The following is a 17,987-nucleotide window of genomic DNA, read 5'->3' as shown; positions in this document are numbered from 1 at the left end:
AAAGACAAAGTTAAGAGAATTGGAGTGACCACCTGTTTGCATGGATAAGCAATAGGTTAAAGAAGGGGGGAATTGGTTGTCTGACACAGGTTTCTTGTAATATAATAGTTAGACTGTTGGACTGGGAAAGGACAGACTAAGGTTTAAATTACTATTTAGCCTTGAAATTTACTGCATCACTTTCAGGCAAACCAATTTCAGAGGTTTGTGGGGAAGATAAAAATGGGAGCAACCACATATGCAGCTTTGATCTCCTTGGAGGAAAAGTGAAATATGAACATAAATTAATTAATGCATCATTTTATGTGCATCAGGAGTGCTTAATATTTTATTTATTAAGCCACTATCAACTGCACTGCAATGATGATAGACTGTTTATTCAGCCAATCTCTCATAGCTAATTGGTTCAACGGCATATAGATAGAAAGCTATCCTTAGGCCCTGATGGCATTATGCCATTGAAGCTTGACCAAGTGACATAGGAAGATGCTTCCTCTGTAGGCCTTTAAGTTCAGCAGACAAGGAAAAGTTTGTATCAGTTATGGAATATCTCGACTACTTAGAGCCAAGATGGTCACCTAATAATATAGACTAGAGGAGCTTCAATGGCATAATGCCATCAAGGCCTAAGGGTAGCTAAGGATACCATGTGTTGAGCAGCTTTACATCTTTACAAGTTGTAAAAAGAATATTATGATTTTTCCTTTCTCATGAACACAATCAGATATGGAACACACCTTAAATATAAAGAATGGGAATATTGAACAAAAATAAAGCCAACACCCCCACAACAAACAAACAAACACCAATCTACAAACAAAACTTGACTTTCAGTGCTGCATGAAAGAAACTTTGGCACTGGAATGAAATAATTGTCCAGCAAACCCAAATTAATTATTATAATTTAACAAACTGTAATAATTACACTTAATAATAAATATTAATAATATTTTAAATGCTTGAGCTAATTTGAAATATTTAAATGTGTAACTATGGAAAGATTTTAAATAAGTAAAGAATGATAATAGTGATAATAAAACTGTAATAAAAAACTCATTTGACAGGCAACTTGTCAAATCAAGAATTTGTAAGCTTCTCTGAGAGCCTTTGTGACTAAAGAGCAGAGCATAAATCCTCTAAATAAATACATATTTACTGACTGTTTGTATATAACATTTGAACCTAATATATGGATTGCCCTAACTGTACCTCATGAAGTCCTACCATGACTGTTTTAATGGTTTTAATGGATTTTAGGGATTTTAATGTTATTATTATGTGAGTTTTTGTTATATATAAGTTTTCTGGATTGTTTTAAGGGGATAGAGGGGATTTAAATTCATGTTATTTTGCTTATAATGATTATTATGTTGTATTATGTGTATCTATGTAAGCTGCCTTGATCTGCTGGGAGAGGCAGGGTACAAATATTATTATTATTATTATTATTATTATTATTATTATTATTATCTACATAAGATGGATTTGCAAAGTTATGTCTGTCTGATGGAACAATGAAAAAGTGGAGATACGTTAAAATTGTGTTCATTTATTTGTTTCATTTATTTCCTGCCTTCCTCCCAAAACTGAGACACAAGGTGGCAAATGGATGCATTTAAAAACACAATAGGTAACAATATTAGAACACAATTAAAGAGATCGTTGCCTTAAAAAATAACAACTGAATTAAAAGCAATTTAAAAGCACAGCAGGGAAAAAAGGTGCAGCTCATTCCCACCATTAAAAACTCCTTCCTCAGCAAGTCAGTTGCCAAACGTCTGAATGTACATATAAAAGCACTAGTGCAGAGTGTGTGTATGGAGGCAGGGGGGAAGTGTGCCTGGTTTTTTTGTTTTGTTTTTTTATTTTTATTTATTTTGGTAAATGTGCAATGGCTGAGAAAAGCACACATGCAAAAGAAACCCCCGAGGGCACACAACAGAATGAGAGGAGAAATGGTTGCTACAAGCTACCTAAGCAAAAAATAAAAATAACTGTCAGGAAGAAATGGCAGTAAAATTGGGGAGGGGGCTCATTTATCCCTACATGATTTTTGTGTCCAGAGGCTTCAGGCTCTCCCAAGAGAGGTGCTCCATCTCACCCAAACACTGAGATCTCTGGAGAGAGTTGCTGAAGCTGTGTATCCTCTGAATAGTATATCTTTTCCAGGGAAAGTGATCCGTTCCCTGCCTCCCCTGTATTCTCAAATGGGTTTATATGTGCATTTCTCAAACGAATGCTTTATACATATATTCCTCTTCTATATTAATTTAATACAGTCAATTCCTCACAAGTCTAATCCATGCAGGTATGCTTCTGCCCAGCAAATCGAGCTGTTATTAAGCTACTACTAGGTTGCCATCTCCTGGCCACTGCTGTCCAAGTCAGTGGCAGAGAAATCTGGACAGTAACAGTCATGGTGAATGGGGATTATTGTAATGAGGTTCCCTTACAGCATATTAAATTCTTACGCAGCTCCTTAGAGGAACTGTTCTTTTTAGTCAGTTTGATTTTCCTTCTCGTTTGTTCTTCCTTGGCCCATATGGTGGAGATGGACAAGGAGCCTTGTACTTGCACTGAAATGCATTGTTATTCTTTAAGCGTAAAAGTTGAATGTTTGAATAGTCTCAAGGGAACCCTCTGAGCATTCCGATTAATGTTCAAAAGGCACAAATAGCAGCCCTTCCTTACATACACAACAGGCACAAGCATAGACACACAAACATAGGAAGAGAGAGGAAGAGAGACACAAAAGTCAGAATTCTGTAAGGGATGTACACCTATATAAGTGTCCCTTACGTTTGTGGAGGCTTCAGGGGCTGATATTCCCATCCTTCCCCTGCAACACCAAAAGGCTGCGCCCACCCCTTGACTTACTGTAAAGCCCTTCAAAGCCACCTTGCCCAACATTCCATGCTTCATGATGTGCAGGTAGCATCAGTGAAGAATCTGGCTACATCCCCAAAGCTAGATGCAAAATGATGACATCAACCCTGAGATCCGGCGGTCTTGGCACCGCTGTAATCATTATGCTTATGGCTATGGGGATGTAGCCGGAAACATCTGTGATACTGCCTGCTAGCTGACAAGCACAGAATGACTGGATGGACAACTTCAGGAACTTTACAGTAGTCTGGAGGGTATATGATTCAGTGTAGCATAGGTCTACATGCAAATATTTACACTACGCTGTTGGACTGAGACCAGATATAGGAATGAAAAACAAAGCTATTCAAATGTATTAGAAAAAATGTTTTGGCTTCTGCTTTCTTCACTTGCTCAAAATAAAATAAAAGTGAGCTGTATTCCACTGGCACTTTGGATGCTGCTGTTGTGCGTATTCATGTCATTTCTGACTTATGGTGCCCCTTATGGCAAACTTATAGCAATAGCAATTGCAAGTGCATTTCTATAACGCTTATCAGTGCACTTAAGCACTCCCTAAGCAGTTTACAAAGTGTAAGCTATTTCCCCCCAACAATCTGGGTATTCACTTTAGTGATCTTGAAGGATACAAGCCTGAGTAGAGCTTGAGCCCTTCGCTGGTACTGAACTCGCAACCTTATGGTTTGTGAGTGACTGGCTGCAGTACAGGCATTTAACCACTGCACCACCAGGGCTCTTCAACCTATCAAGGGGTTTTCTTGGCAAGATTTGTTCAGAGATTTGCCTTTGTCTCCTTCTGAGGCTGGTCTGCAGTGCTGTAGTCCAACACTCAAGCCACTACACCATACTAGTTCTAGGCATCCTGGGTACAATTTCCTTTTATGTGGGAAAGCTAAGCAATACAGAACCATAGCACTTACTTTCATAGATATCTTCAGCATACACTATGGTTGGAAAAGCACACATTATCACCAGGATTGGAAAAGGTATCCTATCAATTTGCATTCCTCTATAAAATGGTCCATTTCTTAATTCCTGAGAGTGCCAGTATGATGAAGTACATATTGTATTGGAAATCTGTACATTTTTAGGGTTGATGTGATGTGTTGCAGCTGAGAAAGAGATGGAAATATCTCAACCTCTGGCTCTCCAGTGACATGGAAATGGCTTTGTGGGAACAAAGACTAGGGTCCTTAGAAGGTAGGTTCACATGTAACCTTTGGTCATTGCATGGTTGGAAGAGAATTTTGATGTGTGCAACTATTGTAAAAGTGAATTGTAATGGCACAAGTCAGGCTTTGTTGCAGTTGTCTGCCTTCAAGTCGTTTCTGACTTATGATTATCCTGAGGTAAACCTATCGCAGTTTGTTTGTTTGCAAGATTTGTCCAGAGAAAGTTTGTCATTGCCTTCCTCTGACACCGAGAAAGTATGACTTGCCCAAGGTCACCCACTGGGTTTCTATGGCCTAGTAGAGGTTTGAACCCTGTTCTCCAGAGCTGTACTCCAACACCCAAACACACTGGCTCTATGATATCATAATTTATGACAGAATGCCAGTTCATGTCTAAATCTGAAAAATGTGTACATATGGACAGTATATACAATTAAAAATGCATATAGTTGGGAAATGGGCACAAACTCACTTGGCTGCAATGGAGAAATATGTACATTAAAACAATATGAACAGAATACAGTGAACCCTTGTTATATGCTCGGGTTTGGTTCCAAGATCCCCCATGGATAACAACATCCGTGGATGCTCAAGTCCCATTATATAAAATGACATAGCAAAATGGTGTCCCTTATAAAAAATGGAAAATCAAGGTTTGATATTTGAAATTTATATACTTTTTAACATTTTCAAACCATGATGCTTGAATCCGTGTATAAAAAATCAGTGTATAAGAGGGGCCGACTGTATGTGTATATTAGGGGGAAAATACATACCTAGGTGTGTGCAAATTTGTATGGGTGAAAAAAAGAAAATGCATTGCAATTCAATATGGAATGTGGATGAGATGGGAATACTAGAGCATTTCGAACAACACTATGAAGTTTATCGCACCGGGGTTAAAACATTCCCCGGTGCATTCTAACGTGCCTGTCTTGGCTCAGCATTCCCTATCACCTGGTGGAGCCACATGGAACTGTTTCAAAGCGTCCCCAGAAATGGCGTCCCCTGGAACTCAATGGGAACACAATGGGAATGCCTGGCGGCAAAGGCGGCATTCCAGTATGCTGTACAATGGTGTTCTGGGCCCCATTGTGTTCCCTTCACGCTCCGTGTGCGCCCCCATGCAGGCATGTTAAAATGCACCGGTGCGATAAACTTCTATGAAAACGTCAGAAATAAACTCTGCTAGAACATGGCCACATAGCCCGAAAAACCCACAAAAAACTATGGATGCCAGCCATGAAAGCCTTCGACTTTACTATGAAAATGGTATCAACAGATTTGAAACTCCACATTCCTAGCCAGAATCTGGCTATCCAGTTTACTCCTGATGTGGAAGGCTCACAAAATAATTTTCTCCTACATTTTCTGATCCTGAATTACTAGGTTGTCTCTGTATGCATAATATAGTTGGTTCTGCTATAAACCAGAAGGAAAGCATTAGTGACTGGAATCCAGTCAGATTGACACAGACTATACACCAAGCTTTTGACAGGCTTTTCCTTTGAGGAGTTTGTGCCAGCTAACACACTGCTCCTTGCCATTGACATGTATATCAGCATATACCAGGGTTCATGTCTGTCTTGGCTCAGCATTCTCTATCAACTGGTGGAGCTACATGGACATACCAATCAGCAAAGGTATAGTTGCTGTTTACGCAGCTGACACCCAATAGAGGACATGGCCAACACATCCATGATTGGTGGTACATATTAGACACAGCTCACAATGTATAGCTTCTGCCATGTCAGTGGTCATGTGGTCCTCCATGCTGTCTACTGTTCTTTTAAATCAACCTATAATGGGCATTCCCCCCTCATCTTTTTACCTTGTATATTCCCCTGTCTAAAAAGAAATTATTCTTGATTTAAGATTTTTCTCATGTTCTGATGAAATAAGGACAATTTGAAATTCTTAACCTCCAGTATCTGCATAAAGAACCTTGGAATCTTCATTTCCTTCAGGTCATGTGAAAATATCTTCAGGCAATATTATTGTGGCAATGCTTATCATTTGAATTTAATTTTAAAAATCCAATTACAAATAATATTTGGAGGGACAGACAGGCTCACCCTCAACCACATACAAGGTCTGAAACATTTTCATTTGTAACTACTGTGATTCTTGCATCTGCAGTTGTTAACTTTTCATCAGCATCTCCCTGAATTAAAGACTCCCTAAGTATGCATCGACCGTGAAGATTGTTATGGTTATGGACCCTTAACATTTAAAATAGTTTGTGTCTGAGAGTGTACATTTATCTACTTACTCTTGCTTTCACCAGCTATAGGTTGAATAGCAATTAACACTAGACCACAGCACATCCAAATTAACGATAGCCCTGCCAATTCTAATTGGTATTCTAATTAGTCCGACAATTCTACTAATTAAGGACATTAAACTTTTTAACAAAGGCTATCTTTTCTTTTGTATTGCATGTGTTAAAATAGCTCTGGAACATAGTGGAGGCGGAGGGACGGAAAGGTTCACTTACTCTTACTGAGATGTAAAGGGTTTTTAAAAAAGAGTTTTGAGAATCGTTTGAGTTCTAGGAGTGCAGGATTAATATCTTAGATCTGTCCTTTCAAATACACAGGCTAATTCTGACTATGCTACTCCTTTCATATATTTATATAGTGAAGGGATGCACAAATATCCTAAAATATTGAGCCAATCTCATTTATGCGTGCCTTAAATAAATAAATAATGTCAGCCTACTAGCCAACCAGGCCCCACATTAGGTAGTGAAGCACCTTCCACAAGAAGCAGATTTTTGGGGTCATGAAAGGGAAGCAAATTATTACTCTATAGTTACATAATTTATTATTGTTAATTTTGAAAAAAAACCAAGGAACCTCCCCTTAATGTTCACAGGGGGCTACATCTATGTGGTGAACATGAGAGTCACACAGTGGAAACTCCTAGCAGCTGTCATGTTTCCTTCAGAATGTCCTGGAATTTGAATTCTCAGACATTGTCCGCAAACACCACGATTTTCCACCCGTGTCTTTATGGAGGAATGGATGTTTTGCTGTCCATTGATAGTTAACCTATATCGATCTAAAACTCTTTCTTGTTTACCTTTCGTCACCTGAATGTCCAAGTGTGTACACTGTAAAGTTATCTAGTAGGCAGGTTATTATCAACACTCCACTTAAGAATGTATCTTTTGAAATTTCAGGATATTTTTTAATGGGAAGGAATATAAGCAGGCTCCTCTGTAGTCCTTCTTCATAAACTTATGAAGCAATCAGTATTGTTTTATGGGAGCCAGCATAATGTAGTGGTTTGCATGTTGGACTAGGACTCCAGAAAAACCAAGGTTTGAAGACCTTGGGAGGCACAGTGTGATGCTGGGCAAATCACACTCTCTTAGTCTTATAGGAAGGGAATGGCACACCTTTTCTGAATAATTATTGCCAAGAAAATGTCATGATAGGGTTGCCTTAGGGTTACCAGAATTCAGAAATGTCTTGACGGCAAATAGCAACAGCACATCATGTTATATATTTATTTACCCCCCTTGTTGCTATCCTCTTATGATCGGACAGTTAAAACTCCTTACCTGTCCTGATATGGCAGGGACAATCCCAGCTACTCCTCTTTCATCCCACATTTTCAGCTATTTTTAAAATGTCCCAGTTTCTCTCTCCTCTTCCCGCTTTCTCCTTTGTCTTCACCTTACTGCAGTTGCTGCAAACTGTGTTCCAGGTGGAAAGCATTTTGCATTCAGTTAACTCAGCAGAGGGGAAAGAAGAGGAGAGTACGAAATCATGCGCTTCCCAGTAGACTCAGGCAAAAGAAAACAGCTGCAGCCTCCCCTGCTTGTGGATTCTTCGTGATTAATAACATTTGCCATTTTGATATTGATCGGTCATAAGTGTCCCAGTTTTCATCTGTGGAATGTTGAAAAGTAGGGTACACTATCTGGAAATCAGCAGTGATTAGTCAGAATACAGTCAGTAACATACTGCAATCTCACCCATTCTGGGAGGTTGCAATCTACCAGCAACTACTGTCTTTGATCTGGTCTAGGCAGACCAGTCATGAACGCTGGTAATTGGTCTGCTTTTTTACTTTTCTTTTACAAGATGTCTTATCTTATGCAATCATGTTACTGTGAGTGTTTTTTTATTTTACTTGAAAACCATCCCTTGTAGGACTGTCCAGGAGATGAGTTAGTATAGCACCCCAAGCCTCCTCCCTCCCAAATTCAGGAGGTTCAGGATTCTTGGTCTGGCTATATGAGTGGTTTTACAGTACCTGGCTGCAATCTCACTTTTTTCTATAACTTACTGGGCTGACTTGTTGTTGATATTACTGTTACCTTGTATCTACTCATAGTTTAGTGGGCACCATGGTCAGCTATATTATTATTATTATTATTATTATTATTATTATTATTATTATTATCCTTTATTTATGAAGCGCTGTAAATTTACACAGCGCTGTACATACAATCTTTTTAATTAGACGGTTCCCTGCCCTCGGGCTTACAATCTAAAAAGACATGACACAAAAGGAGAAGGGAGCGGTGGAGGGAAAGGGTAAGAGGTCCAGCAATTCTTCTCTACCTCCAAGGCCTGGACCAAGGCAGATGGATTGAAGGGAGGGTTTGGCTTCATAATGGATGGTTAATCATTTTCCAGGGAAAATACATACTCTCAAGTAGGATAATGCATATACAGTACATAGCAATACAGGAAATGGTTTGATAAACAGACAGCAAAAGAAAACCAAATAGCAAGCGATAATTATGCAATGCCTGGGAAGGCTTCTCTGAACAGGATGGTTTTCAAATCCGTTTTGAAGCTGATTAAAGAAGTGATGGCTCTTGCTTGTGGGGGAAGAAGGTTCCAGGAGTGAGGGGCAGCAAGTGAAAAGGGGCGAATCCGGGATCGGGCTATCAGTACAATACAATTTGTCCACATGGAACTTAACTCTCTTCACCCTATGAAAACATTGTCGGTTAACCAAATTACACTTATTTCAAACTTTAACATTTTATACTGTTAATAGCCAGCCTTCAAGGCCTGAAACTGGGAAATCTATCAGACAGCTTATAACAATGGCCCCCTGAAAATGGCAGTAGGCATTTCTTTATGGCGGGAGACATCTTTTGGTATTAGAAAAAGAGCTGGCAATGTTACTTTTGAAAAGTTATAAGGTGGAATTACAATCCCAAGGCCCCAAAGTTGTGATTATGTTTTTTGAAAGTAGCTAATTATTTGATATGTTATTTAATCTTATTATTTATTCAGTTGACTACTACTTGCCAGTGCCATGATATCCTTGGCTCATAGGTGTTGTGGTAAGTGTGGTAATATCCTGGTACTGGATAACAAGGCTTTGTTATTAGGCCATAGTTTTTGCTTTATTCAAGACTTTCAACTTGTACTGTGTAAAAATTTTCAATAAAACTAGCTCAAAAATGTCAGGAAGCCATAGGCGGGATACAGACTGCCCAAAAAGGGCGATCTGCCACTGCCTCCATTTCCGCTGGTGGGAAGCCCCAACTGCCAAATGGTGAGGCTTCCCAGCAGCAGAAAAAGAACCCACAAAAAGCGGGTTCTTTTTGCGTCGCGCTTGAGATGCCCGAGTGCACACTCGTGATGTCACAAGCGTGACGGGATGTGCGGACGCTACGTGTCCATTGCGTCAAAATGGCAGTGCCCGTGTATACAGGGCGCCACCATTTTGAGGCCCCCGTCATGTGCTTGGGTGAGGTTGGTATGGATGGTGCATCCTTGGCCAACCCCTAGCATGTGATGGGGGCGGCGCAAAGGCTCATCTAAATTAGGCCATAGTTTTCTTGTTATATATTATATCAGGTATATGAATGAGATGCAGCAAATATCATGCTCACATGTATGACGGCCAACATGCTATAGTGGTCTGAGTGTTAGACTGTGGGGCTAAACAGACTGCCCCTTTTAGTGCCAGATCAAGGTTACAGCAACTACATGCTGTGGCCCAACCTGGTCTTTTCACGGTGCAAAGAGGAGCCACAAAAAGCAGCTCCTTTTTGTGCTATGGAAAGGGCGCCATAGCTGCCGGCGCCACAGCTTTGCAGCACTCCTTTGCAGCACTGTCATCTGGACACAGAGCCAGAGGAGTGCCATGATGCTGCCCACCATATGGTGGGGCATGTGGCATCATGCTGGCATGGGGACAGAGTCGGGGTGTGCATCTAGTGGACACCGTGACCCACTCTGCTCCGATGCCACAGGGGAAGAAGGCAAAGGCAAACTCCCTCTGAACAAATCTTACTAAGGAAACCCTATGACAGGTTTGCCTTAAGGCTGTCATAAGTCAAAAATGACCTGAAGGCACATAACAGTAATAGAGGTCTTTGTGGACGCTGGAATCCAAACCCATGAATACACTTAAAGGAGACACCTGGATTCTGCCTTAGTCCTTCCCCCACCATCAAACTACAGTCACATTTAAGCTTTGTAAATATAATCAGTCACTGCACAAAATAAAATGTGCCAACTAAATACCAACTAAAATCTAATTCACCTTCTACTTCAGCCTCTTCCAAACACAGATACTATCCAGCTTTAAAAAGAAGTCCCAAAATGCTTTTCTTCTGGTGAAAATCACTTTGTCCTTCCATGTGTGCTTCCCCTGGATAGGCAAAGGGAAGAATGTGCTGCACAGAAATGAAAGCATTAATTAATTTATTTAATTTCTATGCCACCTTTCTCCCTGAAAGGGACCCAAGGAGGCTCAAAAAAAATGTCTAATGAACATATTACAATAAAACAATTTAAAATGTTAGCTAAAAACAATATAAAATTACAAATATTAAAGCCACAATAATACCACAAAAAACCACAGTACCCATCCCATATAACAAACACCCCATATAAAAACCATCCCATGGTTACACATTAAAAGCTTGCCTGAACAAAACCATTTTTGCTTGCCAATAAAAGGCAAGCAGAGAGGCAGCCAGCCTTGCTTCTCATGGAAAAGCATTCCTGAGGGTAGGAGCAGCCACCAAGAGCCTGTGATCTTGGCAGGGCCAAGAGAAAGCCTTCTCCTAAGAATCACAGGCGGGATACACACCACCATATAGTACGCACCCCCCTAACCCTAGTACGTATACAGTACGTACAAGATGGCGGCGCCCCTTCCACATGAGCGCCGCCATCTTTACATACTGGACGCATAGCGTCCAGACGTGTCGCGGCGCTTATGACGTCGCGAATGCGCCTGCGGCGCCTCGCGACGTCATAGATGCGCCGCAGAAAGAAGCTCCAAAATGGAGCTTCTTTTTTGCTCCGCGCGGGAGTCGTGCGGTTTGGCTGCTGCGGCTCCCGCACGGAGCAAATGGCAGTGGCGGGGGAGCGCCGCAAAGCGGCGGTTTGTATCCCGCCACAGGTTCATAAGGAGAGATAGTTTCTCTCAAATAGTCTGGACCTAAGCTTTATAGGTTATAGCCAGCACTTTGAATTGTGCCTGGAAACTTACCGGTAGCCAGTGAATCTGTTTCAATAAGGGAGTTATGTGCTCCCTATAACTGGCCCCGGTCAGCATTCTTTTACAGCGTTTTGAACTTGCTGAAGTTTCCAAACAGTTTCCAAAGGAAACCCCACATAGGGTGTGTTACTATAATGCAAATGGGATGTAATCAAGGCGTAATATTCAAAAGACTAGCAGGAAACTGAGAAGTCCTTCATTGAAATCTTATTTGCAGCTATTACATCTTTTGGTAGCCTTGCACAAATTGTTATTATTTGGACTTCACCCAGACTCTGATTGTAATGCAGGGATAATAAATTTTAAAATCACAATAGGCAATGCAGGGCCAACATCTGCATTCAACATAATATGACTGCTTGTGGAGCTGAGTACACTGGCAAGCCCAACAACTGACCCCCAGCGCAAGGCCTCAAATAGTGGGCAGTTGGATGCTAGTGCTAGATATTTTGATGAAGTTCTTCAGTCAATAAAGTCAATAAAATTTGTGAGCATGAGGGTAAAATATGCTCAGTAATTCACATTAGTGACAATCTTGTAGCAAACACATCACATTGGAAGAAATTGCTAGCAAACAATGCATATGTACTTGTGTTGAGGGAACAGCATGCAAAACCATTTGCACACTTTAATGCATACTTTTAAAAACTTATAGTTGGTGCAGAAATGAGACAATATGAACTTAAGCTGGGGGGCAGGGTGAAAAGAGGAACCAAGAAAAAGTAAATATTCATCCATCCATTTGATTTGCTATTGTGGATTCATCAGATGGATAAAGCACCTGGTTTTCCCCATGCAAGCATTCCACAATGGAAGGGTGCATGACAGCTAATATGAATGATAGCTATCTTATAAGTTGTTTGTAAGGTCTCCAGAACATTGAGATAAACCCTGCCAACTCTATGTATCCAACGATCCCTAGTAGCAAACCTGGCCACATTATATTTGAGAAGGTCTACTATCCTTGATTGCACTAATTGCAATACTGCTAATTCTGTGTGTACCTCTGACAGGCATGTGTCCAACCCTACTGCTATGGTTTCCTCATGTTATAATTATTTTACTTCTCATCAAAGTGCTTAATTCTATTTTCCCAGGTACTCACCAAATCTGTGCAGCCTTACCAAACTATGGATTTTATCACATGAGGAAAATCTGAGGGTTAAACAGTGAACACACAATTGCGATTAACATTTTCACACACATCTTGATTAAAGAGCCGTTATCCCAGGAATAAACAAGCAATAAACAGCAACAAATCATTCATGGGTTTCCATGGCTGAGCAAGGATTCAGACCTTGCCCTTCAGAGTAGTTGCCCAATGCTCAAGCCACTACACCACACTGGCTCACGAGGAGCAGATCTGAACATAGTAAAATGACTATGGCCGTATACAGACCAACACTTTGTGCTGGCTTGTGGGCAGAGTTAGGGTGCAGTGTCTGCATGCTGGATGCCATAACTCTGCCCCATTTTAGCACGCACTGGTCCACACTGCGTGGGCCATTGTGACGCCCCTCTGGTGCTGCTTCCACATGATGCAGCACCAAAGGGGCATCATAAAGCCGTGCTGCTGTGGCTATGGCACCCCTTGGAGGGTGCAAAAAGAAGCTGCTTTTTGTGGCTCCTTTTTGTGCTCTACAGAGGCTGGATTGGGGCTACGGCATGAGGTTGCTGCAGCCCTGATCTGGCCAGTAAAGGAGTGGCTGCAGACTGCCCCTTTGGGGCAGTCTGTATAGCCCCTATTTTACCTTCTTTATAACACAGCACTAATGCCAAGCAGTATTATCAAGAAGAAGCACTCAAACAATTTATTTAACCACTCATTGCTCAAGTTATACAGGAGCTCCTAGATCTAATGGTATCATAATGGCAGTTATATCTTATACATGTCTTCCTTATTAGGATTTTGCACAAATGGTTCATCTGTATCTTCTCTCATGACTCTGAAGACTCACACAAGAAACTCAAGGTGCCCTTAAGGGTTTGTGCTTCCCTTGCATTGTTGATGTCTCAGTGCAGTCTTCCATAAGGTATTTCATTTTTTCACTGTTGTCACTTTTACAAACTCATCTGTCCAAGAATGGAGAGCCCATTATAGGAAATTTACCATTCAGCATTGGTGGTTATTTAAAAAACAAAAGTATCACAGCAGTGCGTGAAAGCCACTTGCAGTGATCAAGCCTTTCATGTATTTAGAAAGCTAAAGGAACAAGACATCAAGGAAGCTGTGAGCGATACCAGTAGAATACATTACACAAAAACCAGTCACGTCCCTCCTTTCCTTTATCCTCCATCTTTGATTTGGCATCATCTTTGGCAAATGTGACCAAACATTTTCTCAGGAAAGACAGTGCTGAAGCAGACACCTTGAACAGGTCTACAGCAACTTCTTGTGGTTTCTATTGTAGGGTCCTCAAAGTGCACCTTTTAGAAAGTTCTGTGTTTATCTGTTTGGTAGTCAAGTGGATGGTAGTTGCTGTAGAACTGTGCTACTGTCCCATTGCCCTCAGTAGCCTACAAGTGCTACAGCTATATCAACAGCTTTCCTGGCAGGTAGATTTCTTAACTGACATATGCAAAGCAGTTACATGCTCTCTCTGACTACTATAGTTTTCTATTGTCCTGTTCTACTCTGAACCAGCAGTTATCAGCTGGACAAGCCAGAAGAAGAGGTAATGGTATTATCTTTCACAGAAGCCCTGTATGCATCAGATGCTAAACCATGCAGGCGGATACTATGGCTTCACCAACTACTATTAGACTTGGGGATTACTGGACCAGAACCCATAAGGATTCTTGAAGATAAACATGTGTCTGTCTGTCATAGACATGAGTGGATATACACTTCAAATACATCAAGATGAACTACTAATTTCTGGGACTCATGTGAAAAAGAGGACATCTAGAATTGGTTTACTGTACTGTGTGACTGAAGATCCAAGAGGTGAGGCATTGACCAAACCACTAGAGAAGACCCAGCCCCAGAAGCTCATAGACAAGATGTGTTTGGAGGTGACAGATTCATGTGAGTTGCATGAGACAGAGTAGCTAGAGAGATTTCAGGCTTCCTAGATTGTCTTTTGTCTGCTCTGTCTTATGCTTATTCTGATCTTAACTCTTATTTAGATTAATGTGAGCCTCCTCCTCCTCCTCAAGTTCACATCTTGGCTTTGTTCTAACATAGGACTAAACATGACTTCCTGCTTTAATGGAGATAACCAAACATGGCTTTCTGCCTTTGTAACTTATTTAGTTAGATTTTCTCTTATTTTGTCTAAATGTATTTTTCTTAGTAATGACTGGTCAAAAGAAGCAAGAGCTCTCACAGTATAGCTCATGGGGTTTTGCTGGTCATTTTTGCCTCTGTCTCCACTCATTCTCTGTATCTTTTTAAAAATTGCATCAGTAGAAAAGTGCCTTCTCACTGCAACCACAACTTCATTTGTCAAGAGGGAAGGATCAGAGGAAAGGCAGAGTGGGGAACAGAACCTGGTATGAACCACAGTTATGGATATACACCTGTCCCTTGGGACTTTTTTTGGTAACGAAATATACCTTGGATTAAAAAAAACATACCTACGACATGGGAATGAAAACTTGCAGCTGGTGCTGAGAATTGTCAGTAAAGTAGTCTAGGACAACAACAATGTTGTCGGGTTATTTTTCCATTCTAGTTTCTCTTCAAAGCCTATAAATCTTTTGCTATTAAAAAGAAACTCTAATAACTCAAGGTTTACAAATATTGCAGTTTACAGCAACACTGGGGAGATCTTGGTGTTGAATGCATGGAAGAGAAAGGAAGCCAACTAGCCATGCTGGTATTTCAGAGGGCTGAAACTAGACCATATTGTCGCCAAACCCACTTTGCTAATATCTTTTATATACTAACTTATAATGAATTATACTTTCCTTTCCATACTCTACCATGTAACGAAGAAGCATAAACCAAATTATGATACTGTTTAATTATCTCCAACCGCTATCATTCTGTGTGTTTTAAGACCTGTCACCAAAGGTGAAGGGGGCAGATTGAAAAAAGAAGAGCATTTTGATTTTGATTTCAGTGGTGACAAAGCCTAAACCTGGCCTGTCTGGACACTTTCTTGATCCCATGGGTTTGATTTTTTGCTTCTATCAATGCTGTGTAAGTTTAATTGTTCAATATATTTGTGACTTAATTTAGAACATACTGTGTACTTTGAAACAAATGACTCATCTAAGGATGCATTGATTACATATAGTACTTTTTTAGCCAGTTCCCTCAATACTTACGCATGAAAACTGTCATGAAAACTAAAGGAAGAAATGCTTATTTTTATAGCTTGGGCAATGTATGGTAAATAACCAGTCTGTAGACAGGAATAAAGAACATTGTCATCCAATTGTTCAAAAGTCAAATATCACTTGATTACTAATATGAAGTTAGTCAATTGATTCAAAGATTAAATTCATATAAAATGGAAGATGCACAATCTTTCTGAAGCCAAAGAAGATGCATGAGGCAACTGATCTTCTCAGCATTTGAGAGCAGTCACAAAATATTGGCCGTGGGTCGGGATTAGTTTTGCATATTTTTACACCCAGGAAAGTGATTAAGAACAGCAGGACGGTTCTGACACTTACGAAGAAGGTATTATTATTATTATTATTATTATTATTATTATTATTATTATTATTATTTCTATCCTGCCTCTTTCCCACTTAACAACATTTAAAAACACACGTTGTTTAAAATCCACAAGCTAAAAAGCTATTTTTTTTTGTGGCAGCTTGTTCTAAGGCTGAATGAAAAAGGAAATCTACTGACTAGGTGGTCACATTTCATACTTTATGGATGACAGAAATCTGTTTGGAGACACTTTACTGGAGAAGTGGTTCTCTCCAAAGCCTGTTTAAGAAAGAGTAGGGACATTGAAGATGGCCATCCCTGGTTTGGCATGTGGACTGCAGACTGAGCAGGCTATGATGGTGACTTGGTCATAACCTTTTCCAGTTTGGTGAGACAGATTGCACTTCTATTTACATTAAAGTAACTGTTTCAAAGAATGCCTTTATAAGCATTAATATATATGTACTATATAAATAATCATGTGAGAGTTTACACAAATCTGCATTTCTTTTGTAGAGGTGAATTTCCTGTTTGGCAATGTATCTGGTTGCCACACTAATGCTTCTAAGAATGCTGAATGTGGGGTTCAGTCTTGGTGTTCCAGTAATACTACACTGAATCTATTATGCACATTCGTTCTTCAATACATGTCTTAAAAATCTATCCACCATTTAGCTTTCACAATATGTTTCCCATGGAGAAGTAGCAGGTGGAAAGAGAGTACTTAACCCTTTCATTCTTTGCTGCTTTGCCTCTCTTATCCATTCACTATCCCCACATCCCCAACCACATTTATACTAGAAGGAATTCCAGGGTACCCATGTTTCTGCCCAAAGCATGAGTCTTCAAAAATGTTAGACAGCAAAAAGGGCAAAGCAGTGGCTGGGGATCGTCCTTTTTCCTGCTGCTTCTTGATCGGAAACATCACTTTTCAACTCCAGCCTCAGAAGGCAACAAAGGCATGTGTCCACTTTTTGTGCTAAGTCCCCCCAAAGTCTTTGTGTAATGTGTATTAGTCACAAGGAATGCGTTTGATGTATTAATTACATCAATGTTGTCCTGCATGTATTACAAAATTGGGATTGCATATTAACAACAGTGCAGATGCATATCATGAGACTGCAGTCTAGGACATACACAAGAAGAAAAATCCTTATGCTAACTTATCAGACACACCAGTGGATGTTTTTAAAACCTTGACACTGCAGCTGTTTTGCATCAGAGCAATCTATTTGAAAAACTCTAGAAAGCCATATGACTGATTTAAAAGATTACAAAATGTAATGTTAATAGGACCTTCCATGATTTGCTCGTATTCTTCTCAGTAGTGATGGGAAATCTATATCAAATCTATTATTTTATAGCGACTTTGTTGCATTTTCAAAAACATAATTTAACAGGGTGATGGAAAATCATTTTACAGTAACTGGAAGTATAATTCTTAGTATGATGGTTTATTATTATGTATAACTCTTTTATAGTTTTGTAATGTTTAATAATGAAACTTAAGACAGTGCTAAACCCTTCAATGGCTTGCAAACGTATACAAAATCTATTAAAGGGTTAACAACTGTCCTCAGGGCATTCCAAAAATAAATCACTCCAGTTCTTTCTTTCTTCCACCCGCCTCCTTTTCTTGATACATATAAGGATTGGTACTCTGTTGAATAGTACTTAATGAAATATAACACATATTAACATGCTTCTCAACAGAAGAAAATACTTATTCAATCGGTTTTGGGTAGGGTTGATGCAGGGTCTTCTGGAATCTATTACTTGCTAGCACTTGCTACATAAGTTTTAAGATCTTGCCCCCCATTTCTTCT

Source organism: Sceloporus undulatus, chromosome 6, assembly GCF_019175285.1.
Source record: "Sceloporus undulatus isolate JIND9_A2432 ecotype Alabama chromosome 6, SceUnd_v1.1, whole genome shotgun sequence".
NCBI lineage: Eukaryota > Metazoa > Chordata > Lepidosauria > Squamata > Phrynosomatidae > Sceloporus > Sceloporus undulatus.
Note: the sequence above shows the minus strand (reverse complement) of the source record.